The 27057-nt window shown below is 41.0% G+C and overlaps 1 protein-coding gene across 3 annotated transcripts in view; it reads left to right on the top strand.

Moving 5' to 3' along the window:
* Window positions 1–27057, top strand: part of LOC134224524 (uncharacterized) — a 209528-nt gene that overhangs the window by 130997 nt on the left and 51474 nt on the right. Inside the window, exon 1 of one of the 3 annotated variants that reach the window (XM_062703898.1) lies at window positions 5325–5450. The exons of 1 other annotated variant lie outside the window; for it this stretch is intronic. The gene's annotated coding sequence lies outside the window, so the exon portion shown is untranslated. Of the gene's footprint in view, window positions 1–5324; window positions 5451–27057 lie in introns of those variants that run through there. One more of the 3 variants, XR_009982967.1, reaches the window with a different exon arrangement.

The following is a 27057-nucleotide window of genomic DNA, read 5'->3' as shown; positions in this document are numbered from 1 at the left end:
AGTTGGGCTCTCTACCAGGAACAAGTTGCGGTGGTGGATCTAAAGGTGTTCAGCGACTTTTTTTGTTCAGCTTTTCAAAGGATTGGATTTAGATGTCAGTTGGAAGGCGGCAAAGGCAAACAAATTGTGTGCACGTGGCCTCACGTCACATGCACGATTGCAAACGGGAGATTTGTGGAATTTGTCCAAAACGACAGCACCGTGTACTTCGTTTTGAGCCACCAAATTCCTCCAGGTTACCAGTGCGGTAATTTCTGTTAATCGACAGCTGACATCGTCCACATTTTTCTGCATTCTCCCGGTTACTTTGTACGGGGTAAAGGGACAGCTGAACACTTACGTATTCCTCGTAAGATTACGTAAGATGATGTCTATACCAAAGATATCCTGGGGACCTGGGGAGAATGGACTCCCGAGCAAAGCTTGAGAGCAAATCGATAACTTGTTTTGATGTTGTGAAATCGCCGAATATGATTACTTAATTTGATATCTTTTTGGTCGTTTTAACGGTTAAAATAACAAAATGTATAGCAGAAAAATCTTACTGTGACATCAAATCGAAAACTATTCCTGCTATCGATGAGAGCAAATCGAAAACTTATTTTGATATTGGTTTCGATAACAAAATAAGTACTCAGTTTGATTTCAGATCATACAATTTAGAAATCAACAGCAAAATGAGATCAAAATATGTAATCAATCCTGATGATTCATATTTGAAAACAAATTATGATTTCAATTTGCTGTCACAATCAAAATATGTTTTCAACATGCTCTCATTATGTTTTCAGACTTTGCTCGGGCTGCCATGTGATTGGAGAGCTAATTGGGAATTTTACAAATAGGTGGCGCTAGTGTGCTTGCAATATTTTTATATGTGTGAAATAGAGAGCTTGAGATCCTTTGTACCTACACTCAGGTTGTATTCGGCAAAGTTGTTCAGGATGTCCAGGACTACAAAGCGGTGCTCAGTATAATGAGTACTTCTTCCAAAAGGCGGCGCTAGTGAGCAGTTATATTTAAGTATATTGTTCCATGTAAGATCTGATGTATTTTGAGGCGTAGTATTTTTGGCAAACATGAATGTTGCGGTAGGGTATTCCAAAGGTTTTATTTTCATTCAACTTGCTCTAGTGATGCAAATTATAGAATGCGTTTACAGAATATGTTAAGGTCATTCAAGTAAACCCTGGAACTAAGGCCTTTTGATCTACAAGCGTAACCAAAGGTCAACCAGTCTGTTTCAAATGTGATACATACTCTTAGTGGTTTGGACGTTTGGCCGAATGCCATTTGGCCCAAAGGGTCATTTGGCCGAACGCCATTTGGCCGAATAGTTGAAATACGTTTTCTTTTTAACTGTGAGAAGTGAGAGTGAGAAGTAAGTAGGGTTTGTAGTGGCAAGCAAGAAGTGAGAATGACAGGTGAGATAGCCAGTAGCAAGAAGAAAGAAGGAGGAAGAAGAGAGACTGAGTAAGAAGAAAGAAGGAGGAAGAAGAAAAAAGGAGGAAGGATAAAGAAGGAAGTATCAAGGAAGAAGAAGGAAAAAGAAAGAAGGAAAATTGAGGAAGAAAAAAAGAAGAACGAGAAAAGGAGAGGGAAAAATTTTAATAAGAGAGAAGAAATAAGGAACAAGGGAGAAGGAAGGAAGAAGAAAAAAGAAAGAAGAAAGAATGAGAAACGAGAAAGACGGAAAAAGGAAAAAGGAAGAAGGACGGATGAAGAAGGAAGAAAGAAGTAAGAACTTCGGTTTTGAACTTAATCCGTAGAGTAAAAAAACATATAAAGTTAAAAAAAGTAATAACAAAGAAGGAAGAATGAAGAATGAAAAAAGAAGAAGAAAGAAATAAGAAGGAAAAAAGAAGAAGGAACTACCTTCTTCCTTCTTCTTTTTCGAAGAAGTATTCGAGAGACAGGTGCTTAGGACCATCTTTGGTAGTGTGTGGCAGCGAAGAATGAACCAAGAGCTTGCCCAGCTCTATGGCGAACTCAGCATCCAGAAGGTAGCTAAATCCGGGTACGATGGGCAGGACATGTTGCAAGAATGCCGGACAGCAACCCTGCAAAGATGGTGTTCGCTTCCGATCCGGCAGGTACGAGACGGCGTGGAGCGCAGCGAGCGAGGTGGGTAGACCAGGTGCAAAACGACTTGGCGAGCGTGGGGCGTATTCGAGGATGGAGAGATGCAGCCTCGAACCGTGTATTGTGGCGTCAAATTGTTGATTCAGTGTTATCTGTTTAGATGTAAACTAAATAAATGAAATGAAAGAAAAAGGAAGAAGGAAGAAAAAAGACGGAAGAAGGAAGAAGGAGGAAAGAAGAAGGAAGAAAGAAGAAGAAAGAAGAAAGAAGAAGGAAGAAGGAAAAAGGAAAATGGAACAGGAAGAAGAGAGGAGGGATAAAGGAGAAGGAAGAAGAAATAAGGAAGAAAAAAAAGAAGGAAGACGGAAGAGAAAAAGACGGAACAAGAAGAAGGAAAAAGGGAGAAGGAAGAAAGAAGATGGAAAAGGGAGGAGGGATAAGGGAGAAGAAAGAAGAAAGAAGGAATAAAGAAGAAGAAGAAAAAGAAGAAAGAAGAAGAAAGGAGTGAGAAGAAAGAAAGAAGAAGGGAAAAGGAAGAAGGAAGAAAGAAGGAGGAAGAATAAGAAGGAATAGGATGAAGGAAGTTGTTAGGAGGGAGGATGGAGAAGGGCGAAGGGAGAAGGAAAAAAGAAGAAGGACGAAGGAAGAAGATCTCGACGAGTTTTACCAAGTTACCAAAAATTACGAGAATCGGTTGGAAAAAATGGCATCCTTTCAAAGTAGCCTGGGCTCATATTGACCCCAGAGCACAGACAAAAGGTTAAAGTGTGATTTTTTCAGAGAAGTTGCTTATCACTTAATTTCCATGCTCTGCTAAAAATTTCAAAATTCCAGGACCAATAAATTAAATTTGATTAGTAATAGTACTTTTTCAACACTTTTACAATTTGATCTTATTCAAAATCATGGATAATGGTGAAATACATGATTCGTGGTGGTAATCCAGTTACAAAATTGATTTCTGGCGATTAATCGCGGAAAAAGGTATATTTATAGTATGTTTCACATATGTATGTCGTTTAAGCAAAGGGGCAGAGTCGGGAAGATGTTGTAATCGGCAATGGACAGAAAAATTCATAAAAAAAAACTTCTCCAAAGACATACTTCACGATGTTTTTTTTTTCAAATTGAATTTTACTGAATGTCAGTATCAATACTAATAAAAAATACCTCCCAATGGCACGTAGCCAGAATGTCGGACAGCAATCCGGTAAAAATGGTGCTCGAAAACGATCCGACGGAAACAAGAAAGCGAGAAAAATAATAATAAGAAAGTGAGGCGCACAGCGAGCAAGGTGGATCGATTAAGTGGAAGGCGACTTGCGGACCCTCCGCAGACTGTGTGGTGGGCGACGTGCACCGAGTTGAATGGAGAAGACTTTTACGCACTGCACAGGCCACTCCGGCCTTAGTCTGTATATAAATAAATAAAAAATCGAGAATCAAACTCGGCATCTCAGGATTGGCAATCCTACGCCTTTGCTCATGAGGCTGATTAGGGACCCGGCAGACTGGAGCCATGCAGCCATGTACCGAGCGGAATTGACGCATCATTTACATACTACGCAGGTCACTCTGACCTGTGTTTGAATAAATAGTTTAAAAATAGAGAATCAGTTAATCTGCTATAAGTACAAAACTGTATACTGTATTTTTCTGATTGAACATATATTTATTCTATTCAACTTAAAATTATTTCCGTAATCCTCGTAAATGAAACACTTTCTTCTCACAGGACGTACCTAAGTTTCAGTTTATCTTCTTGATGTGTCACACTTTTTTTCGTCTATTTCTATCCAGAATGCCTTCCCCTTCCCATCAATAACACCGACAGTGACAATCCCATCTCGTCAATCACACAGTTTTTTATATGCTGCGGCGTAAGAAATGTATCAATCCTCCAGAGATGATCACACCCCATTTCTTCAATCATTTCTGAAACTGTAACAGAATACGTATATACTCTGTGCTCTCGTAAATCTTCGCATCCATGAGCTTCTCCCTGGAGAGTGATAGTTGTCATTTTTTTCGCTCCTTGCGCCAACCCAATCCAGGTAGACGAAAAAATAAATTACGCTATAAGCGACGATCTCTCATATATTCAAATCAAATCACCTTTTTGCGAACTTTCCTTCACCCCTAAAGACGTCAGTCAGTCCCAAAGGGATATCGCTTAATAGGACTGCTTTTTTCGTTAGGCGTTGAGATTCCAGAAACCGTTAGGGGTCGCTGTTTTTTGTTTCTTCTTAGAAAAAATAAGTTCACGAAACTTTTTCTTCTAGTGGAAAAATTTGGCACATAGAATTTTTGGCACAAGTCGGAGCGTAACTTCCGTATTATTGCGTATCTTTGATGGCGCAATGCAGCTGCCGTGTCACCCACGCTTTCGTCATCTTCCTGAGCCTACGAAATTCTATAATTTCTCATTTTCTTATGCTCTCCGTCTAAGAGCGTCTGGAGCTCAGCACACTTCTGTTTAATATAAAGAAACGAAAGGACAGATGTACGCATGGGAGTAAATCAAATCGAGTATTGTTGCCACCATTCTGGGCGCCAGGAGCTACCGTCCTGACCTGATAGTCCATAATATTAGACTTGTTCACAAATCACTAATTATGATATGTCTGAAGGTTACTTTCATTCGCAAGGAACCATTATACTAATAAATAGTTACACGTCTTGATTTTAAGTTGGTGATTTGAAACAAAAAAATTAAGCCTATGCTCCAAATATTCTTCTAATCATAACAGTAGTAGTTGCACGGAGCCTTTAGTAGCTCTTGTCTTGACCGGTCTAAGCCGTGTGTGATATCCATTCAAACACAGCCAAAGGAAAGGTTGCCCTGAAATTAAATTTCATACCAAATTCAGCCGAACTCAGGTAGCCGATAAGTCCTAGGCAAGGTGGTGGCCTGGCCGGGCGGTCGCCGACTGACGAAAAAAGGCAACAACCAATGAAAAGGATCGCTGGCGCTGGCCCATGGCAGTCTGCCAGCTACGGCAGCCCGCAAAGAAAGGTTGCGGCATGCGACGCTCGCACAGCACTCACCATCATCTTCATCATTACCATGATGCGAATATCGGATGGATAGAAAGCAGAAACATAGGGGCACATGGTCTAGGGGTGTATGGAGAAAATATTCTTCCTGGTTTTGGGACCCGAGAGCATCTCGGTGCTTGAATGACTATCGCTTCTGGAAGGACCTGATGCAAAAACGGACTCTCCGGCAGTATGTGATTTGTCGTCGACCGGTTAACACAGTTTGAATGTGGATGCAGTGGAAGGTTGAGTCGTACAGTTCAATCGTAATAGCAGCAGCAGTGAAGTGGGATAGTGGATTTCGATTTGATACATTTATAACAACTGAGGTATGTAATTAAGGATTTATTGAAAAATAGCCATGAATATCATATTTTATTATTGGATTGATTGGCAAACCTGCAATAGCCTTGTAGTTATTTTTCGTTTTGATTTTTTCTTTTTTTTTGTACACACTTTAACAAACATGCTTTTGTTGAATTCTTTGATAGAATTTAGTCTATCGGTAAGACTTCGTTGTACTAGAAAAGCACTCACTCACACTTGGCAACATTATAAGCAAAGACAAGTTGCACATGTTTGCTATAGTAATGGCATTCAGTAATGATTTTTTTTTCAACAATACAAACGACATTATAGTTAGCTGTGTCTGATGAATTAAAAATTTACCTTTTTAAATACAAATGTTCTTTTCTGAATAGCAATCTCGTCAGCATGGAATTAAATTTCAGTATATTACAGTTCAATAAAACAAATACATATTTGCCAATGGCGACAACGGCTATCTATGCTGCTATGAACTGCGGCATTAGTCTGCTTATGAAAAATAAATCAATCATGTTAACTATCATAACGCTATTTTTTTCATTCCTCTCCATCTTGCTTTTAACCCTTTTTTCCCATTTATTACTTCATTTTCTCAAACCTTCTTCTTCCACTCTTTATTTTCAATGTTTCCAATTAATCTTCGCAACTTCTTGAATCCTCAATTCTTCAATGTTTTACATTCTATACATTCTACTTATTAAAAAACTTTGTTGTACGAGAAAGGCAAAACATCTCATAAAGTTTTTTTTTCTTAGCTAGTTTCTGGAATACATTCTTCTCTCAAACTAATAGTTTCCAAATCTTCCAATTTATTGAATTCTTCTACATAATTATACCATTCTAATATATATTGTGATTATTCAAATTCCTATAAAAAGTGTAATTCTATAAAAAATCAACAATTTATGAATGTTTCGAAACTCCTTATTATTATTGTCTTCATTAACCTTCTTCGGATATTAGAAAAAACTTACGAATAAGATGTTAGGGTCATGTTGACCCAGAAATGCAAATGCTTATAAAACAGTCAAATTATAACCGAATTACAAAGTTTATATACCGTTCGAAAGATAAACTCATCAATTTTGTGGCTATGTGGTGATATGTTGGTTCTGGAAACAATGGCCACCGGGAAACGACTTCCACGGGGACCTTGTCGGTCATATAAGGGGAGCATAGAAATCGCTCCATATATGCCTTTCGATCGCTAATTCTTCATAAATTCTCTTAAAACGGTAATGTATGGTCCATGAGAGGGCTTCCGACGAAAGAGGCCACTCCTGGTACATGCAAGGTGCCCCCGGGGAACCCGCAGGAGGGGACATTTCCGTTTTAGCACCAAAATATGCCGTGCGGCGGCTCTTTCGTCATGATTTTCCACCAAACAGATGGTTATGCGCTTGAAATCGATAAGTGACCACATTGGCCACTCCTGGTACATGCAAAGTTCCCTCGGGGAACCCGCAGGAGGGGACATTTCCGTTTTAGCACCAAAATATACCGTGCGGTGGCTCTTTCGTCATGATTTTCCACAAAATAGATGATTATGCACTCGAAATCGCCAAGTGACCACATTGGCCACTCTTGGAGCCTATGAGGTGCCCCCGAGGAACCCGTAAAAGGGGACATTTTCGTTTGAACACCAAAATATGTCGTGCGGCAGCTCTTTCGTCATGATTTTCTACAAAATAGATGATCATGTGCTTGAAATCGATAATTGACCACATTGGCCGCTCTTGGAGCCTACCAGGGGTTCCCTACCCGTAGAATGAGACATTTCCGTTTTAACACCGAAATATGCCGAGCGGCGACTCTTTCGGTGTGTTTTCCCACCAAAGAGATGGTTATTCGCTCGAAATCAATAAGTGACCACATTGGCCACTCTTGGAACCTATGAGGTGCCCTTGGGGAACCCGTAGAAAGGGACATTTCCGTTTAACACCGAAATATGTCGTGCGGCGGCTCTTTCGTCATGATTTTCCACAAAATAGATGATTATGCCAGTGAAATCGATAAGTGACCACATTGGCAACGCCTGGAACCTATGAGGGGCCCCCAGGGAACCCGTAGAATGGGACATTTCCGTTTTAACACCGAAATATGCCGTGCGGCGACTCTTTCGGTGTGTTTTCTCTTCAAAGAGATGGTTATTCAGCTCGAAATCGATAAGTGACCTCATTGGCTACTCTTGGAGCCTATGAGGTGCCCTCGAGGAATCCGTAAAAGGGGACATTTCCGTTTTAACACCAACATATGTCGTGTGGCAGCTCTTTCGTCATGATTTGCCACAAAATAAATGATTATGCCAGTGAAATCGATAAGTGACCACATTGGCCACTCTTGAAACCTATCAGGGGCCCCCAGGGAACCCGCAGGAGGGGACATTTCGTTTTAGCACCAAAATATGCCGTGCGGCGACTCTTTTGGTGTGTTTTCCCACCAAAGAGATAGTTATTCGCTCGAAATCGATAAGTGACCACATTGGCCACTCTTGGAGCCTATGAGGTGCCCCGGGGAACCCGTAGAATGGGGCATTTCCGTTTTAGCACCAAAATATGCCGTGCGGCGACTCTTTCGTCATGATTTTCCACAAAATAGATGATAATGCGCTTGAAAAAGATAAGTGACCACATTGACAATACCTGGAACCTATGAGGGGCTCCCAGGGAACCCGTAGAATGGGACATTTTCGTTTTAACACCGAAATATGCTGTGCGGCGACTCTCTCGGTGTGTTTTCGCATCAAAGAGATGGTTATTTAGCTCGAAATCGATAATTGACCATATTGGCCACTCTTGGAACCTATGAGTTGCCCCCGGGGAACCCGTAGAAAAGGACATTTCCATATTAGCAACAAATTATGCCTCTTGCGTCATTATTTTCCACAGAATAGATGATTATGCGCTTGAAATCGATAAGTGACCACATTACCCACTCTTGGAACCAATGAGATGCCCACGGGAAACCCGTAGATGGTGACATTTCCGTTTTTATACCGAAATGAATAAGTGACCACATTTTCCATTTTGGAACCTATGAAGTACCGCCATGGAGCTCATAGGAGAGGACATTTCCGTGCTTACTCTTACTCTTACTTAAAGACATGCCGTGTAGCGGCTCTTTCACTATAACTTTCCATCAAATAGTTGGTTATGCTCTTGAAATCTAATATCAACCCGGGGGAACCCCAGGCCCAGTTTCGGTAATTGTGGAGTGCCGCGAAGAATCCATTAAAAGTGTCTGTGCACACAAAATCTCACTCACATTTTAGGAACTTTTCCTCAACCGATTTGCTCGCATTGAATAGCATTCGACGCAAAATCCTGCCCTATTGTTTCCTATTGAAAATAGGCCAGATCGGACTATGCGCTCCGAAGTTATGGCCAAAATACTAATTTCAGCACCTGCATGGGAAAATCACTTTTCTGGCACTTATGCTCATCCGATTGGCTTGCAATAAGTTGCGTTCAGCAGGAAATTTTAGAATGCAAATAAGCAAATATGAAAATAAGAGCTATCTACCTATTAGTTTTTTAGACTTTTCTTATATATTTCTCAACCCTTTTGAACGAACGATAAAGGCACCATCACCACTAGGCAGATTATTCTCGTTTTTTTTTTCTATCAAATAGGTCATTCATTCTAAACTTAATATAATAAACTTTTTGAAGACTTGTGGCCAGGGTAGACAATGTGATCTAAATCGATTTCAAACGCATAACCATCTATATTTTGGAAAACATGGAGATAGAGATGCCGCAAGCGGCACAGTACATTTATTGTAACCATGAAAATGTCCTCTCCAACGGGTTCGCAGGGCACCTCTAAAGTTCCAAGAGTAGACAATATCACTGATAAACTCCAAGCACATGACCATCTGTTTGGTAGAAAATAACAAAGAAAGAGCCGCCGCACGGCATATTTTGGTGTTAAAATGGAAATGTACTCTTCTACGGGCTCCCGAGGGCACCTCATAGGTTCGAAGGGTGGACAATATGTCAATAATCGATTTCGAGGGCACCTATTTGTAGGAAAATCACGACGAAAGAGCCGACGCATGACATATGTTAGTGTAAAAATGGAAATGTCATCTTCTACGTGTTCTCCGAGGGAACCTCATAGGTTCCAAATGTAGCCAATGTGGTTTGGTGGGTGCACCTCATAAGCTGCAAGAGTGGCCAATGTGGTCACTTATCGATTTCGAGCGCATAATCATCTATTTTGTGGAAAATCATGACGAAAAAGACACCGCACGGCATATTTTCGTGCTAAAACGGAAATGTCCTCTCCTACGGGTTCCCCAGGGGCACCTTGCATGTACCAGGAGTGGCCATTGTGGTCACTTATCGATTTCAAGCGCATTATTATCTATTTTGTGAAAAATCATGACGACAGAGCTGCCGCACGGTATATTTTGGTACTAAAACGGAAATGTCCTCTTTTACGGGTTTCTCGAGGGCACCTCATAGGCTCCAAGAGTGGCCAATGTGGTCAATTATCGATTTCAAGCGCATAATCATCTATTTTATGGAAAATCATGACGAAAGAGCATATTTTGCGGTAAAATGGAAATATACTTTTCTACGGAATCCCGGGGGCACCTCATAGGTTCTAAGGGTGGACAATATGTCAATAATCAATTTAGAGGGCACCTATTTGGAGGAAAACCACGTCGAAAGAGCCGCCGCATAACATATGTTGAAGTAAAAATGGAAATGTCATCTTCTATATGTTCTCCGAAGGAACCTCATAGGTTCCAAATGTTACCAATGAGGTCACTTATCGATTTCGAGCGCACGAAAATCTGTTTGGTGGGAAAACACACCGAAAGAGCCGCCGCACGGCTTATATTGGTGTAAAAATGGAAATGTCCCCTTTTACGGGTTCCCCGAGGGCACCTCATAGGCTCCAAGAGTGGCCAATTTGGTCAATTATCGATTTCAAGCGCATAATCATTTATTTTGTGGAAAATCATGACGAAAGAGCCGCCGCACGGCATATTGTGGTGCTAAAACGAAAATGTAACCTCCTGCGGGTTCCCCGGGGGCACCTTGCATGTATCCGGAGTGACCAATGTGGTCACTTACCGATTTCAAGCGCATTATCATCTATTTTGTGGAAAATCATGACGACAGAGCCGCCACACGGTATATTTTGGTGCTAAAACGGAAATGTCCCCTCCTGCGGGTTCCTCGGGGGCACCTTGCATCTACCAGGAGTGGCCAATGTGGTCACTTATCGATTTCAAGCGCATAACCATTTGTTTGGTGGAAAATCATGAGGAAAGAGCCGCCGCACGGTATATTTTGGTGCTAAAACGGAAATGTCCTCTTTTACGGATTCCCCGGGGGCACCTCATAGGCTCCAAGAGTGGCCAATTTGGTCAATTATCGATTTCAAGCGCATAATCATTAATTTTGGGGAAAATCATGACGAAAGAGCCACCGCACGGCATATTGTGGTGCTAAAACGGAAATGTCCCCTCCTGCGGGTTCCCTGGGGGCACCTTGCATGTACCAGGAGTAGCCAATGTGGTCACTTATCGATTTCAAGCGCATAACCGTCTGTTTGGTGGAAAATCATGACAAAAGAGCCGCCGCACGGCATATTGTGGTGCTAAAACGGAAATGTCCCCACCTGCGGGTTCTCCTGGGGCACCTTGCATGTATCAGGAGTGACCAATGTGGTCACTTATAGATTTCAAGCGCATAACCATTTGTTTGGTGGAAAATCATGACGAAAAAGCCCCCGCACGGCATATTTTGGTGCTAAAACGGAAATGTCCTCTTTTACGGGTTCCCCGGGGGCACCTCATAGGCTCCAAGAGTGGCCAATTTGGTCAATTATCGATTTCAAGCGCATAATCATTTATTTTGTGGAAAATCATGACGAAAGAGCCGCCGCACGGCATATTGTGGTGCTAAAACGAAAATGTCCCCTCCTGCGGGTTCCCCGGGGGCACCTTGCATGTATCAGGAGTGACCAATGTGGTCACTTACCGATTTCAAGCGCATTATCATCTATTTTGTGGAAAATCATGACGACAGAGCCGCCACACGGTATATTTTGGTGCTAAAACGGAAATATCCCCTTCTGCGGGTTCCTCGGGGGCACCTTGCATCTACCAGGAGTGGCCAATGTGGTCACTTATCGATTTCAAGCGCATAACCATTTGTTTGGTGGAAAATCATGACGAAAAAGCCCCCGCACGGCATATTTTGGTGCTAAAACGGAAATGTCCTCTTTTACGGGTTCCCCGGGGGCACCTCATAGGCTCCAAGAGTGGCCAATTTGGTCAATTATCGATTTCAAGCGCATAATCATTTATTTTGGGGAAAATCATGACGAAAGAGCCGCCGCACGGCATATTGTGGTGCTAAAACGGAAATGTCCCCTCCTGCGGGTTCCCCGGGGGCACCTTGCATGTACCAGGAGTGGCCACTTTCGTCGGAAGCTCTCTCATAGACCATACATTACCATTTTAAGAGAATCTATGAAGAATTAGCGATCGAATGGCATATATGGAGCGATTTCTATGCTCCCCTTATATGACCGACAAGGTCCCCGTGGAAGTCGTTTCCCGGTGGCCATTGTCTCCAGAACCAGCATATCTCCACATAGCCACAAAATTGATGAGTTTATCTTTCGAACGGTATATAAACTTTGTAATTCGGTTATAATTTGACTGTTTTATAAGCATTTACATTTCTGGGTCAATATGACCCTAACATCTTATTCGTAACTTTTTTTGTGGGGTCGTTCCTGTTGCACCTTAAAATACTTTTTACATGTCAGATGCTTCATTTCCACAAAATATTAAAAGTCAAGAAATTTCAGAACGATCGGATTATCAGGTAAAAAGTTATTCTACTTAGAAGTTTCGTTTTGGGTCATATTGACCCCAACATCTTACTAAGGTTAAACAGGTTTTTAGCTCTAGGCTTGCTCTAATTTTTCTTACTATTTTATTACGATCAATCTCTCATCAGTCATCCATTTCTCACGTCTTTTCCAATTCTTCTAATTTTCTAATTTCCGACCTACCTGGTACATGGTTGACTACAGCGTCGATACACCTATGCCTGGCGTATTGTCCATAGTCGTCGGTTTTGGGCGATGTTCCTCCAGTTTCCCCGAACGTTCATGGTCCCAAGGTTCGATTCCACCGCATGCAGTCAGCGTGTTCGTAGCCTTGCACGAAGTCGTCGGCCTCTATCTAGTTCTCTGTTTAATATTGTTTTCGCTATTCTTTCTTCCGACATTCACACTAAGTGACCAGCCCACTGAAGTCTGTCATATTTTATACGATTCACAATATTTTCTTATTTGTGTACATGCTACAGCTCATGATTCATGCGCCTACGCCACACATCATTTTCTAATTTCGCTCCGAGTATTGTACGTAGCATTTTTCAGCCCGTAGCACTTTTCAACCCCGAAAGCTCTTCGGTTCGCCTCTTTTAACGTCCATGCTTCATGTCCATAAAGGGCCACTGGAAGAATCAGAGTTTTGTATAGAGCAAATTTCATTTCCGTCTGCATGTTGTAGGACCTAAGCTGGTTACGTAATCCGTGAAAGGCCCTATTCGCGGCAGCAATACGTCTTTTCACTTCACGGGAAACGTCATTGTCACATGTCACAAGCTTTTCAAGGTAAACAAATTCTTCAACAACTTCAAACACATCCCTATCAAGCACTACCTCAGCACCAACACCACTAGGTCTTCCTCTATCTCTACCTGCCACCATGTACTTTGTCTTGGTAGAGTTCATGGTTAAGCCTATCCTCGCCGTCTCCCTCTTCAGTGGGACAAAAGCCTCCACTAGAGTAGAGTGGGGCAAGAGTGCGCGTGGGGTAAGAGTACGTTTTCGATTTTTTGAAGTAATAAAAAAAGATAAACTAGCAGCACTGCATCAGTTTGACAGGTATTCTGGCCAACTATTATCATGTGTAATTGTAAACGATTTGAATAAACAACAAGGGAGATATGGAGTTAGATAACTTTTTGATCATTTTGCTAAAAATAATTGGATTTCCGCAACTAGTATTTCATTACCATATATACGTTCAATCAGGTGAACATTATACCATTTCGATAACCTATTGTATAGAGTACTTTAAACCATTACTTGAATAATTTTTGGGACTGTGGGGTAAAAGTACGCAGGAACCGGTGGGGCAAGAGTACGCATATGAATCTTCAAGTTATGATGTCAAACCCGTATCTCCGGCCGAAATAATGGGCCAAACACAATTGATACGTTTGCGTGCGTTTTGACAGTTTTCCCATGGGAGAACTGTCAAAACGCACGCAAACGTATCCATTGTGTTTGGCCCATAAGACTTCTTCCAAAGCGTAAAGATCCACAACTAAGAAAAAAGGAACAGAATTTGAGATTATCTCAAGTTTTTAAGATAAGTTGAAGTAATTCGGTGTTAGAAAGGACTTAGCGAACAAAGCACTGAAGTGAAATAATGAAATTGTATTAGGACTTGTTGTACAACAAAACATAGTACGAAAACACAATTTCATCTAAATGATAATTTCATTTAATCAAAAGAAACAATTATAAATTACGCAACGTTTAGCTGGGAGGGGTTGCGAGATGTGAGGATCCATATATTTTTTAGAGGATTCATACAAATAGTGTAAGATAGGGGGGGGGAGGGGTGATGAAATAGCCAAATTTTACGTTACGTGATTGGTGGACTTTCTTTAAGGAAAATGGCTTTGTATACGCCACGCGTAACCTGATATATATATTTACCTCTGTAGTTTTTTGTATATATAAAAAACAATGGTTTTCCGTATGAAAGTGCACATTTTTAGGACCCCCTCCCCCTTTAAGAGTTACGTAATCTTTAAACATTCTCTATTATATGCTCATTAAACATCAATTAAATGTTATTAACTCTTATTTGTGTCAATATATACTTAAAGCACATGATTGGATAAATGCGTACTCTTACCCCACCCGATGCGCACTTTTACCCCACCGGTGGGGTAAGAGTGCGTTTTTCAATTGTCTTGCAATAAGGGTTCTACTAAAACGAATCTCAATAATTTCAATATTTTTTCCACTGGGTAGCATAAAGGAAGAGTATATTAATCATCGACACTGATTTGATATGCAGAAGCTTGCTTCATAAGGGCCACATGATCGATTGAAAACTAAGTGCGTACTCTTGCCCCACTCTACTCTACTGCTCTGTGATCGATTCCAATGAGGTCGATGTCATCCGCAAACCCCAGGAGCATACGCGACCGTGTGATGATAGTGCCGTTCCTCTGCACGCCAGATCCTAATAGCGCCCTCGAGTACAATGCTGAACAATGCTGAATAAATTCGAAAGTGCATCACCCTACTTCAATCCGCCTAAGGTCACAAACGAGGTTGACACTTCGTATCATGCTAGAAATATAAAATGTTCACAAATAATGTAAAATTTCCATAAACAATTAAGAATTTTCCACAAAACAAAAATAAATTGGCACTTTTAAAAACAAAAATTGCAATTATAGATGAAGAATTTTCCATAAAGAATCAATCAATCAATATTAGCAATAAGTCATTACAACATTTTTCCACAAAATTTTTATGAATTATGAATTATGAATTATTTTATGAAAAAATAAAAATTATTGACTGTGGAAAGTTATTTTTTTTTGTGGAAAATAATATTTATGGAAAATTTTGTAATTGTTTATTGCTCATATTGATTTACTTATGGACATTTTGTATTTTTTTTCAATCGAACATTCTGATTTCTTTTTAGAAAAGTCTTCATTTTTTGACTTGGGCATGTCGTTCCAGGGTGCCGTGGATGGCAAGTGTTATGTCTGTTTGTCTGTGCTTTGATCTTCCGTAGCTGAGTGGTCCTGGAAATTGGTTCGCCTAATACTGGCTGACGATCTTTTTGATCCAGGCTTCAACGTCAGCATGGGGAACCGATGTCGTGAAACCTCGGCCTTGGTGCCCGACTGCAGCAAGAGTGTCCGCAGTAACGTTTCAAAGGTTGTCGACTGTAGATCGCAAGCAAGAATGGCCTGGATCCATGGGTGTTTCGGATGGTCGCTTTGCAGCGCAGTGATGGGCACTGGACGAATCAGTCAGGACTAAGACCGGTTTGTCAAAGGAAGTGGAAGGTTAATAAACAGAGCTGCGGTCTCCGCTGAGAAGACGCTGCATTGTTCAGGAAGGCTATCCAACACCGTTAGGTTGTTCCCAGTAACGCCTAAGCCGACTCCTTGTCTCGAGAGGGAACCATCAGTGTAGCGGTTCCTAAACTCGGTGTTTAGCAGCTCGGCGACTGATCTACGTAGAGCTTCCGTGTTGTCTCCTCTTTTGAAGCGCCTCGCAATGGAGTGATTTATGTTGGCTGTAGAGAAGTGCCAGCTCCTCGCTCCGTGCCAGTGGATCCTAGCCACTGCACTGGGGGGAGTATCCGTTCCCCTTGAACAAGGAGGGGGGCCCAATGGTTTCCGGAAGTGGCTGAAGCGTATGCTGCAGCTTTTTGGTAAATAGCCGCCTGCACACGGTGGCAAAATGGGAGGACACCCGCTTCGGCGCAGGCAGCCTCCGCAGGTGTAGAGGGAAGAAGTCCGGAGGTTATGCGGAGGTACTGGTTGAACACTGGGGAGAGAACGCTTATAAGCTCTCGACGAGCTACACAAATCAGCTCTAGCCCGTAGAACCGTCTGCTGTTAATCAACGATTGCCCGATACGATACCGAGTGGCCCTGTTATTTGTCCTATGGGAAGATCCATTAATTACGTAACGTCAAAATTGCCCATTTTCATCCCCCCCCCCCCTATGTCACACTGTTTGTATGAAACATCTGAAAATGTTGAATGGATTGTCATACTTCTGGAAACCCCCCTCTCCCCTCTAAGTGTTACATAATTTATTGATGTTCCCTATGCGGCCTTGATAAGGGTTTAACAAGGTTAATCCTCGGTTTGCAGCCGGTTTTGACCGTTTGGAAATGAGGGACAGAAGACAGTCGATCGATGAAAACTCCGAGAACCTTGACGAGTTTCCGGTTTGGAATCGGCTGCCCATTAATGTTGAGATGTCGCCCGATGCAAACATGCCTGCGGACACTTTTCCTGGCCGACATTGTGAAACCGACCGACGAGGTCCATCAATGGACTGCACTAACCGTTGCTTGGGTTCAGATGCCGGAGTGTCTCCGACGACCACAAGCAGGATGTCGTCCGCGTATGCAAAGACGTAGATGTTCTTTGGTAGCTTATTGAAGACCCCGTTCGTTGCAACCAGAAACAGGGTCACCGCCAGGACAGACCCCTGCGGGATTCCTGCGGGAGGCGGAGCTGCCGATAAGAACCCGGAAGGACGGCAGGAGAGAAAGTTGTGAAAAAAAAGATAAAATGTTAACGGTGAAACCCCAGTCTACTAGCTGTTTCAGCAGAGAAACTAGATCGGCGTGTTTCCCTTGGTCGAAGGCACTTTGGAGTACGTCTTCTAATCCGGAGAAGTAAGAGCTGACCCCGTACCCGGGCGAATGGCGTGTTGGCGGAAGCCAAATCATCCGCCAGTTTCAAGTTTTTCACGTAGTCACGGACGACCTTTGATACACAGGAGGCCAGCGAGATAGGCCGGTAATCAACGGTGTCGCGGGAGGAGATTTTTGTTTTAACTAGTTTTATTTGCTAATTATCTAATACATGCATTCATCTCTTAGACTAGGTGTTCCGTGTTTTCATCCTTATTTGCTATGTAATATTTTTAGTTATTATTAATACATTTCAATTGCCTCTGGCAAAAGGTCGGAAAAGGTTTAATTGGTCCAGGTTTGATTTATCAGATCGAGTTGTTTTAGTTTCAAATGGCTAAGGATGCTTAGGTTGCTTGGATCACCGTACAAATAATCCTGATTTTGCTATGGAATTTATGAGCAAACTATTAATCCCTTAAGATTTTCAAGTTGTTCAGAGTTATGTCTAATAAAGTGTTCTAAGAATTTTGCTGCTATTTCCCGAAAATTTTGATCTTTTTATTATCACGCTAGGCTTTTTGAGATTGGAGAAAGGATTGGTGAAACTGATAGATCAGGAGAGGTAACTGAAAGTTAAATAATAAAAACATATTAAGGTCACTCCTGACGGAATCCAATTTTCAAAGTACTCGCGTTTTCAAGGGCACATCATTCGATACGGAAGCAACGCACAACTGTCTTTTTTATTTTTTCAGCTTTGCTGCGTCGCAGCATGCGTGAAAAAATAAAAATGACAGTTGTGCGTTGCTTACGTATCGAATGATGTGCACTTGAAAACGCTAGTACTTTGAAAATTGGATTCCGTCAGGAGTGACCTTAAGCTAAACTCCTACCGCATCAATTTAACCAGTAAAAGAACTCAGTAGGCGCTGTTGCAACTGTGAAAAAATTTAAATTAGGTGACAGCTCGTGCAAGGGTTTTCTCGAGCAGTTTGAAAGTAAATGCTAAATTTGGTAACTAAATTAAAAATTATCGACAAGTAAGTTGTATGAGGGTGTAGAGTTGAATTTTTCAAAATTTGCCTAAAATTTATTCTATCAGAAAAGCTAAATGATAGTTTCTTGCAGTCAGACCGCCGTTTGATGGCTCGTATGAGTTATAAAGCCACCAAATTGAACACCAGAGAAAAAAAAATTAACTCACTAATTTACTAAATTAATGATTTCGTGTGTGTTACTTCTACGTCAGTGGAGATATATCAGCTTCCACACTGATATTCTTCCCTCCCCCTTCATACGGGAGCTTGGCAGAAGGAAGGTCGTGCGATATGTGCCATCACAAATATTGCCCTCCGCTCGCTTTCAAATCGACTTCTATAAAACCCAGATTAATCCACCTAGCGGTGATGGTGCCTTTCTCGACCTTCGTAAAATGTGTGTGCTTGAAAATAGATGAGCTAGTATCTAGGAGTAAAAAAGACAAATTTCTTTGTCCGTTCTATGAAAATCAGATTATTTATGGCAAAGATATTGTAGATCCAGTTGAAAACCGAAAATCATATTTTGTCCCATTTCCGGATGTCGCAACTACATCGCGAGTGGTTCCCGACTGTGGCACAGTTGCGCACTACTCGCGATGCAGTTGCAACATCCGGAAATGCGAGAGAATGCGATTTCGCGGGACCTCGGTTCGGTTTTCAGCTTGATCTACAATATGCTAATAAGAATTTCGACATTTTTGTTTCCTTTTCCAATCTTTTTGACGTCCATAACCCTGTTTTATTTCACCCAGTCATATATTTTAAGGATATCACTTTTGGATGTTAGTTGAACTGAAGCTCCGACTACACAAAAAGAAAACGAAAATGTCATTCCCATCACGCGAGCGGAGGGCAATATTTGTTATGATATAAATCTCATGACCGTCTTTCTGCCAAACTTCCGTATGAAGTGGGAGAGACAGAGACATCATCTCAGTTCGTCGAGCTGAATCGATTGGTATATAACACTATGGGTCTCCAGGCCTTCTGTAAAAGTTTGGTTTTTGGAGCGAACATACAGCCTTTTCGTATAAAAAGGCTAAAATGGTGTTTCGGCCATAACTTCCGATCCCATAGTCCGATCTAGCCAATTTTCAATAGGAAACAATGGGACAGGATTCTGCGTCGAATGCAACTTGTTGCGTGTGAATCGATTAAGGTTAGGTGTCCGAAAAATAGGTGACATTTTTTGTGATTTTTATGAAAAAAGGTATTTTGGTCATAACTTCTGATCCCATAGTCCGACCTGTCCAATTTTCAATAGGAAACAATGGGAAAGGATTTTGCGTCGAATGCAATTTGTTGCGAGCAAATCGGTTGAGAATAAGTGCCTGAAAAATGAGTGACATTTCTTACGCAATATTTTCGTATGAATTTGTATTTTGGCCATAACTCTCGATCCCATAGTCCGATCTGGCCAATTTCAAATAGGAAATAATGGGACAGGATTCTGCGTCGAATGCAACTTGTTGCGAGCAAATCGGTTGAGGATAAGTGTCCGAAAAATGAGTGACATTTTTTGCACGATTTTTCCGTATGATTTTGTGTTTTGGCCATAACTTTTGATCCCATAGTTCGATCTGGCCAATTTCAAATAGGAAACAATGGGACAGGATTCTGCGTCGAATGCAACTTGTTGCGAGCAAATCGGTTGAGGATAAGTGCCCGAAAAATGAGTGACATTTTTACGCGATTTTTTCGTAGGATTTTGTATTTTGGCCATAACTTTCGACCCCATAGTCCGATCTGGGCAATTTCAAATAGGAAACAATGGGACAGGATTCTGCTTCGAATGCAACTTGTTGCGAGTAAATCGGTTGAGGATAAGTGTCCGAAAAATGAGTGACATTTTTTACGCGATTTTTTCGTATGAATTTGTCTTTTGGCCATAACTCTCGATCCCATAGTTCGATCTGGCCAATTTCAAATAGGAAACAATGGGACAGGATTCTGCGTCGAATGCAACTTGTTGCGAGCAAATCGGTTGAGGATAAGTGCCCGAAAAATGAGTGACATTTTGTTGAGTAGTTTTGCACACACACACACACACACACACACACACACACACACACACACACACACACACACACACACACACACACACACACACACACACACACACACACACACACACACACACACACACACACACACACACACACACACACACACACACACACACACACACACACACACACACACACACACACACACACACAGACATCACCTCGATTCGTCGAACTGAGTCGATTGGTATATAACACTATGGGTCTCCGGGCCTTCTATAAAAAGTTTGTTTTTGGAGCGATCATATAGCCTTTACCGTATACTTAGTATACGAGAAAGGCAAAAACATTCTTCATGCCTACCGTATCCTAACGGAACTATCAATTCTATACCTTCGCCTCTAATGCTATCATGAACATGTACGTCCAAGTTTGGAAGAGCATTTCCATATCACTAATTTATCCAATATTGACCATATAACATAATCTAGATTCGAAGCAAATCAATAAAGCTGTTAAAGATCAGTGTCGAGTCTTCATTCCATTCATTTCCCTCTTCAAGCGCTGGAATTGGCTTTTGAGGTATTTTTAAAGATTTTTTTCGATTTCTGATCATAATATCTGGTCTACAGTTCGGCTTTGAGTGATAAAACGGCCAACTTTTCCAAACCAACGAAATGGATGCTTTTATGAACATTATGCAATTCAAATGGGTTGCATAATATTCATTATAACACTCATTTGGGTGCTATAATGAAAAACCAATACCAGAACAGTCGTTACATGACTACATTTTGCTAAATTAGCTTGGGTAAGTGCTCAAATAGTGTATTCTATGCGCCCCGTAATAAATTAAATAGTTCGGCGGTCATGACATCCAAAATTTCCAAAGGCAAGTACATCTATCGCTTCACGGCTCATTGAACTCTGCAATGTGGCACGGTAACATGGAATCTGGTTCTTCTCCGCAGCAACATAATTTATTGGCAAGAATGATCATATGGAGAAAATAAGACTACAATTTTGGAACAGATTTATCAAATTAAAGTCCATTTTTCGTCATTGCAAAAAAAAGCGTGTGCAACTCGTTGCAAAACTCGATTTTTGCAACTTGTTGCACAAACTACTATTAGTCTTCGGCAACTAGAGGAAGACGATCGTGCTAATTCGAGAGAATCAATGCTGATAGGAAACTCACCTGGGCAATCAGAATAGGCATGAAGATCGTAAATTCAATTATGTAAAATTACTGTAAGAAAATAACTGTTTCCTACTTTGCGATGTCTGATACTAATTTCGTATTCTTGTTTAAACTGCTTGATGCTATGAATAGCAGAGAAAAATTGTCTGCTATTCCAAACTTGATGGGAATTTTATCGGTAATTGCATAATGGCTTGACGGCGACTATTTGCTCACTATAATGCAAGCCAGATCTTTAAAGCCTCGATGACTCGCACCGTTGCTAAAAGTAAAACACTAGTGAAAAACACGCTTTTTGTACACAACGGAGGCGATACTAGGCGAGTCCCGGTGTTCCTAAAATGCCCAGCATAATACACCGGCCCTGAAATTATGGCTCACAGCAAATGCCGATATTTTCCTCAGAATCTACATTGACTCCCGCTGGAAATGCAACTGGATTTGTCAATTAAGGCTCATGGTGAACCATTCCTGTGATAATCACATAAATCACGCAATCGTTCAGAAACTACAAGTCCAACTTACGAGCTTAATCATAATGTCGTACAACATGCAAGGCTAATTTGTGACAAATTGTCAGCTGCAGTCCTGGTAAATATGTGCAAATAGGAGCGAACATTATAACGGCACTGTTTTTATCGCAACCAATTTTAACATTCACTCAAATGTAGCAATCACGAAATCAACTCTTATTCTCGACCCATGCTGCCTGTGTTCATGCTATCGGAAGGAGTATAATTATCCTCGAGCAAGTTCACACTAATTATGATACATGATTCATTCCGAAACCGAGTTCTCGAAACGAATAAAAGTCCATTTGTAATCTAAAGAAACGGATCAAATTAAAAGTGATTTCAGACCGAAAACAATTTTATCTTAATTGATCGAGACCCGGAACACCCTATGGATGTGAAATTTATTCATTATCCCCACACCCCAGGCGAATGTGTGTTGCACGTTGTTATTGCCATATGCCACGACCGCCGTTTGTAGAGCACATGTCCACTAGCATCGGCAAACCGACCACCCACAGGTGACGTTCGTTGGTGGTAAATTTCACGAGTGAAAAGCAGTTGTTCAACTCTATCGAGCTCACTTTATCTAGACATGTTGAAACAATTGAGATATTATAAAAATTAAAACTGTTTTATGTAAAACTGACTCTGCCTATGTCTCTTGAATGAATCCATTTGGTAGATATGTTACGAGGGTCAACTGATGCAACAGAAATCTATGTAAATGAGACATTCTACCGCCGCCGCATTGGATGAGCCATATTTAATATGGATCCTCTTCTAAATGTCGCATGTGAGCACGAACGTTAACCCATGCTGATACATTGACCAAAAAAAATGAAAGAGTTAGATCAGAATGCGCGATTAACGAAATGTATGGGATCGTTTATGATTCACCCCATTTAAGGTGGAAAATTATTCGTGTTGTAGGTATGCGTCAGTTCGAAGACCCAGTCATTATACAACAAGGATAGATGTTTCAAAGCATGACGCTATCATTCCGAGGAAATCTCAATATATGCATTTGTTTGGCTGATCCAAATGTAGCTGTTAGTGGCAATGGTAAAAATGTTATTTGCCAGCAACAAAACGTATTCTGTGATAGTGGAGATGAAAGTATATCTTTTTGTGGTATCACTGATCTGTATTGATAAATGCCTGGGGTAGTTCATTCCAGAAATCTCACTCCTGACATATGGTAGGAAAATATGGAATACAATGATGTTCTATTTTCAACATAAATTGTGGATCAACCACTAGCCATAGTGAAGATATAAAAAAGTATAAAAACTAAGACCGACAACTAGGATACACTAGATCAAGGGTTTGGTTAGAACTGCCAACCAAGGAAGGAAGTCTTCATTTTCGCAATTCCTGATCTTAATACCGTGCGGGACCGAGATCCGTACAGCACCGAAATCCGTCCACCTCATGAGATATCAATAAATTAAAGGGGGTTTAAAGTGATTAATGAAGAAATAAATTATCTTACCCTGTTCAGATACTTGGCAGTAAGCTTTTAGAGCATAGAAATGGAAAGAAGGCTTTGAAATTAAAACAACAGAAATGAAAAACAAATCGCCACCCAACAAACGCGGAGTTTTTGCCGCCATTTTGATTTCGGGTAGAGCATAATTGCACCAAAAGTAACTGTGTTTTAATTGCTAATTGCGAATCATTACATAAGATAAGTGGAATACAAATCGAAGGGATCGCTTCTCAAGGTGCGTATCGAACTATTTACAGTGGTAGCTTAGTCAATCAGAATGCTTCAATTTAAATATTTAGTTAAAAATAGCTGTAAGGATTTTGATCCTTTGATTCGAAATCCGTCCACGGTGGACGGATTTCGAGTCAGGAGTAATTAATTTAATTCATTATTTTATCATGATTTTCATAGTTTTTAATGAGTAAATGTGAAACACTTCAAAAGTAGAAGCCATCATACTCCTGTGACAATGACAAACGTTTTATTTACGTTTTATTTAGCGGCTGGAATGGAATGGACTGAAGTAGGGGTGTTCTGTATATTTAATCTTAATTCCCTGAATCAAGTATTTCTTCAAGAACATGCCCAAAAACTTCTTGCTTCAAGAACTTTTCCATGGAAGTCCGTTTCCTCTCTTTTCCTACCATGCAATTACTTGATCGATTATCAATTAAGCTGTTGCATTTAAGGCGAAATTTTCAGATTTGCCATTTATATCAATCCAATATGGTTCCAAACCTGATGAAGCAGTCGCTCATTCGACAGACGAAAACGTTACCTCGTCACCATGAAACGATTTGTTAAGGTGTATAGCAAGGATTGCATAATTGTTATCAATTGATAATTAACGGCGATAGACAAGAAGCATGAGGCTTTTTCGATCATAACAAGAAATGAAAACAAATTGCTGAATTTCCATTGGAAGGTTTTCCCAATTTCCAGGGAAAATTCCTCTTCCTATTCAGAAATTCGTCTGAATTTCTTGTATGCAATTTATCTGCATTTTCAATGAATTTCTTCAGAATTTCAGCGTAAGTTTCTTTTGAGTTTCCACCGGAAATATTTAGCTACACGGACGTTCTTATGAATTTTCACGGGAAAATCTTCAGCATCAAACGGAAACACAACTGACACCAAGTAGAGATAGCAAGGATCTGTAAATGGTTATTTTATGTGCGGATCATTGCCTCTTTTATTAATTCTCAAGACACTTGTCTTTCTCGGACACGAAGTACACTGAAAGGCTATATGTTCGCTCCAAAATATAAACATATTTTGCCAGCAGCGACCCAACGATGGAATTGCGGAGACTAGTTGCTAGGTCTAAGGGAACTTTTACATTGTTTCCTAAATGAATCGGACAATGGACTCAAAAGTTTGAATACTTTCTGTTAAAAATTTATTAGATTAAACTTAGGGTTCAGACATAATGGCCTGTTGCGGAGGTAGTGACGAAGCAAGATCCAAATTCAATGAATTTATTCTGGGACTCGATAAAATTAAAAAAATCCTGCAATACAATATTCGTGTATGAGTGACTTAATAATATTCAGTTCCAGGTACCATTCCGACCACTGATAGGAGTACTTGTCGTTAACCTAACCCTATCACTAATTGCTAGTTTATCTACACTTTATTATTACATTGCACTATGCTCGATGGATGCTGTTTCATTGCACCTAGGTATGACGTTTGTGATGATTGCATTCTGAGATGAGTTAGATTAAGTTTCAATGTTCATTCCCTGTGTCGCATCGGAACGAGTCAGACGCATTTAGTTTGGATCTCTTCACACGAACTCGATCAAGTGCTTTTTAAGTTTACTTTGCCAAATAAACGGCACCGAAGTTTCGCAAGGTGAATTCCTGGCGACCAGAAGGAAGCGGGCTGTAATTGGTAAATTACCAACCGGTAATCATTACAGCGCCGTGAATATCAGCATTCGGACAGAGCATCATCCATCCCCGTACGACGACGTTCGTAGGCACCTACAAAGGCAGCAACAAAACGGCTAAGTACCTATTCGCTTTGTATTGTTTGCATGCGGTGGAGTTGGGTACACTTTTTTCTCGACAGAAAGAATCGGACAGTGCAGAAAGAGTGGGCATTAGCCTGGTCCAAAAAAATATTTTTTTCTTAAATAAATTTATTTAAGTTTTTTTTTTATCTTTGATACATGGACGAAGTGAGTGGAGGCGAAACGCCTCCCAAAGACAATGTCGTTCGCAAGCGATTTTACCAGGCCACATCACCTGGTCCGTGGGTTGTTTACTTTCGGCAGAAAGTGAAAAGTATTGATTTCTTAGGAATCAAACGTGACTTGACGCGTCGTTTTCCGGAACAAACGGAACAAACTACGTGTAACCGCACCTACATACCTACCGTGGATATTCTGGACTGCAAGGAATTGCATTCAGCAGCTATGGTAGATGGTAAAAAAAGTATATTCGAAGTCAGGTTCGCTACGGGTAACGTTTGCCGGTTCGATACTCCCAAAATATGTAGATATCGAAAATATGTTGTTTCCGGTGCGTCTTTTTGTACCCAGAGTTTTCAATTGTACGAACTGCAAACAGTTGGGGCACACTGCCGAGTTTTGCGACAACAAGCCCCGTTGTGGCAAATGTTTTGAAAAGCATAGGGAGGAGTCCTGCCAACAACAAGTTACAAAGTGCGCTTATTGTGGCATGGACCCTCCCCATGGTTTGCAAGAATGCCCGGTGTACAAAAAGCGCACCCAAAAAGTTAAGCGTTAGTTAGTACAGCGCTCTAAGCAGTCGTATGCAGAAATGGTGAAGTCGCAAGACACATCCGCAACTGCCAACGCAACGGCTACTATTTCAGCTGCCGTTCAAGTAAGTGATTTTTATGATGTCATTTCCATAGACGAATCGGACTCTGACGTAGCCGATATGGATGATTCTGCGGAGGTACACGTACCCGAAAAGAGGAAGAAACTGTCTTCCCCGGGATTGCGCCGTAAGAAAACAAAAATCATCCCTAGAAGCTTGCCTAAATCTGATGGTAATGGGGGATTATTTAAAATTCCGAAGCAGCCTGTCTATACTGCTCCTTTTGACCCATGTTGCAGTAAGACATTCCCGCCATTGCCTAAAAGTGATGTTACAAAGAAACATCAGTCAAGGAATATCTCTGAGCAGAAAACTGCTACTCGCACTTCCAAGAAAAGAATCTCGTCCAAGCGAGGATTGATATCCTTTAAGGACCTTGTGGATCGTATTTGGAACTTATTCAATATTCCGAATTCATTGAGGCCAATCATTGACCTCTTTATTCCAACAGTTGAAAGTTATCTGAAGCAATTGACTGTTTCATGGCCCCTTCTTGCAGGACTTGTATCTTTCGATGGATAATACGGCCATACAATATACAATCACTGTGCTGCAGTGGAACTGTCATAGTCTGAAACATAAATTGGACGTGTTTAAGTTTTAATTCGCAACTTCGATTGCGATATATTTGCACTCTGTGAAACATGGCTTTCTTCTGAAGATGAAATCAACTTCAACGATTTTAACATTGTTCGCCAAGATCGCAATGACCATTATGGTGGCGTTCTTTTGGGAATCACAGAATGGCACACTTTCTACAGAATTCCCATTCCGACTGTTAATGGTTTAGAAATCGTCGCTTGCCAAGTAAATGTAAAGAATATAGACCTTTGCATAGCTTCAGTGTATATTCCCCCAAATGCCTCACTTAATCGTCGGCATCTTTGGAGCGCAGTCTCTCTTTTATCATCCTCAGTTTTAATACTGGGTGATATGAATGCACATGGTATCGCATGGGGCGAAACTAAAGACGATAACAGAGCGCCTATTTTCTATGATTTGTGCGACGATTTCAACTTGAATATTTTGAACACAGGCGAAGTA

Source organism: Armigeres subalbatus, chromosome 3 (assembly GCF_024139115.2).
Source record: "Armigeres subalbatus isolate Guangzhou_Male chromosome 3, GZ_Asu_2, whole genome shotgun sequence".
Lineage (NCBI taxonomy): Eukaryota > Metazoa > Arthropoda > Insecta > Diptera > Culicidae > Armigeres > Armigeres subalbatus.
The sequence above is the reverse complement of the archived record's forward strand: the minus strand, read 5'-3'. Positions and strand labels throughout refer to the sequence as shown.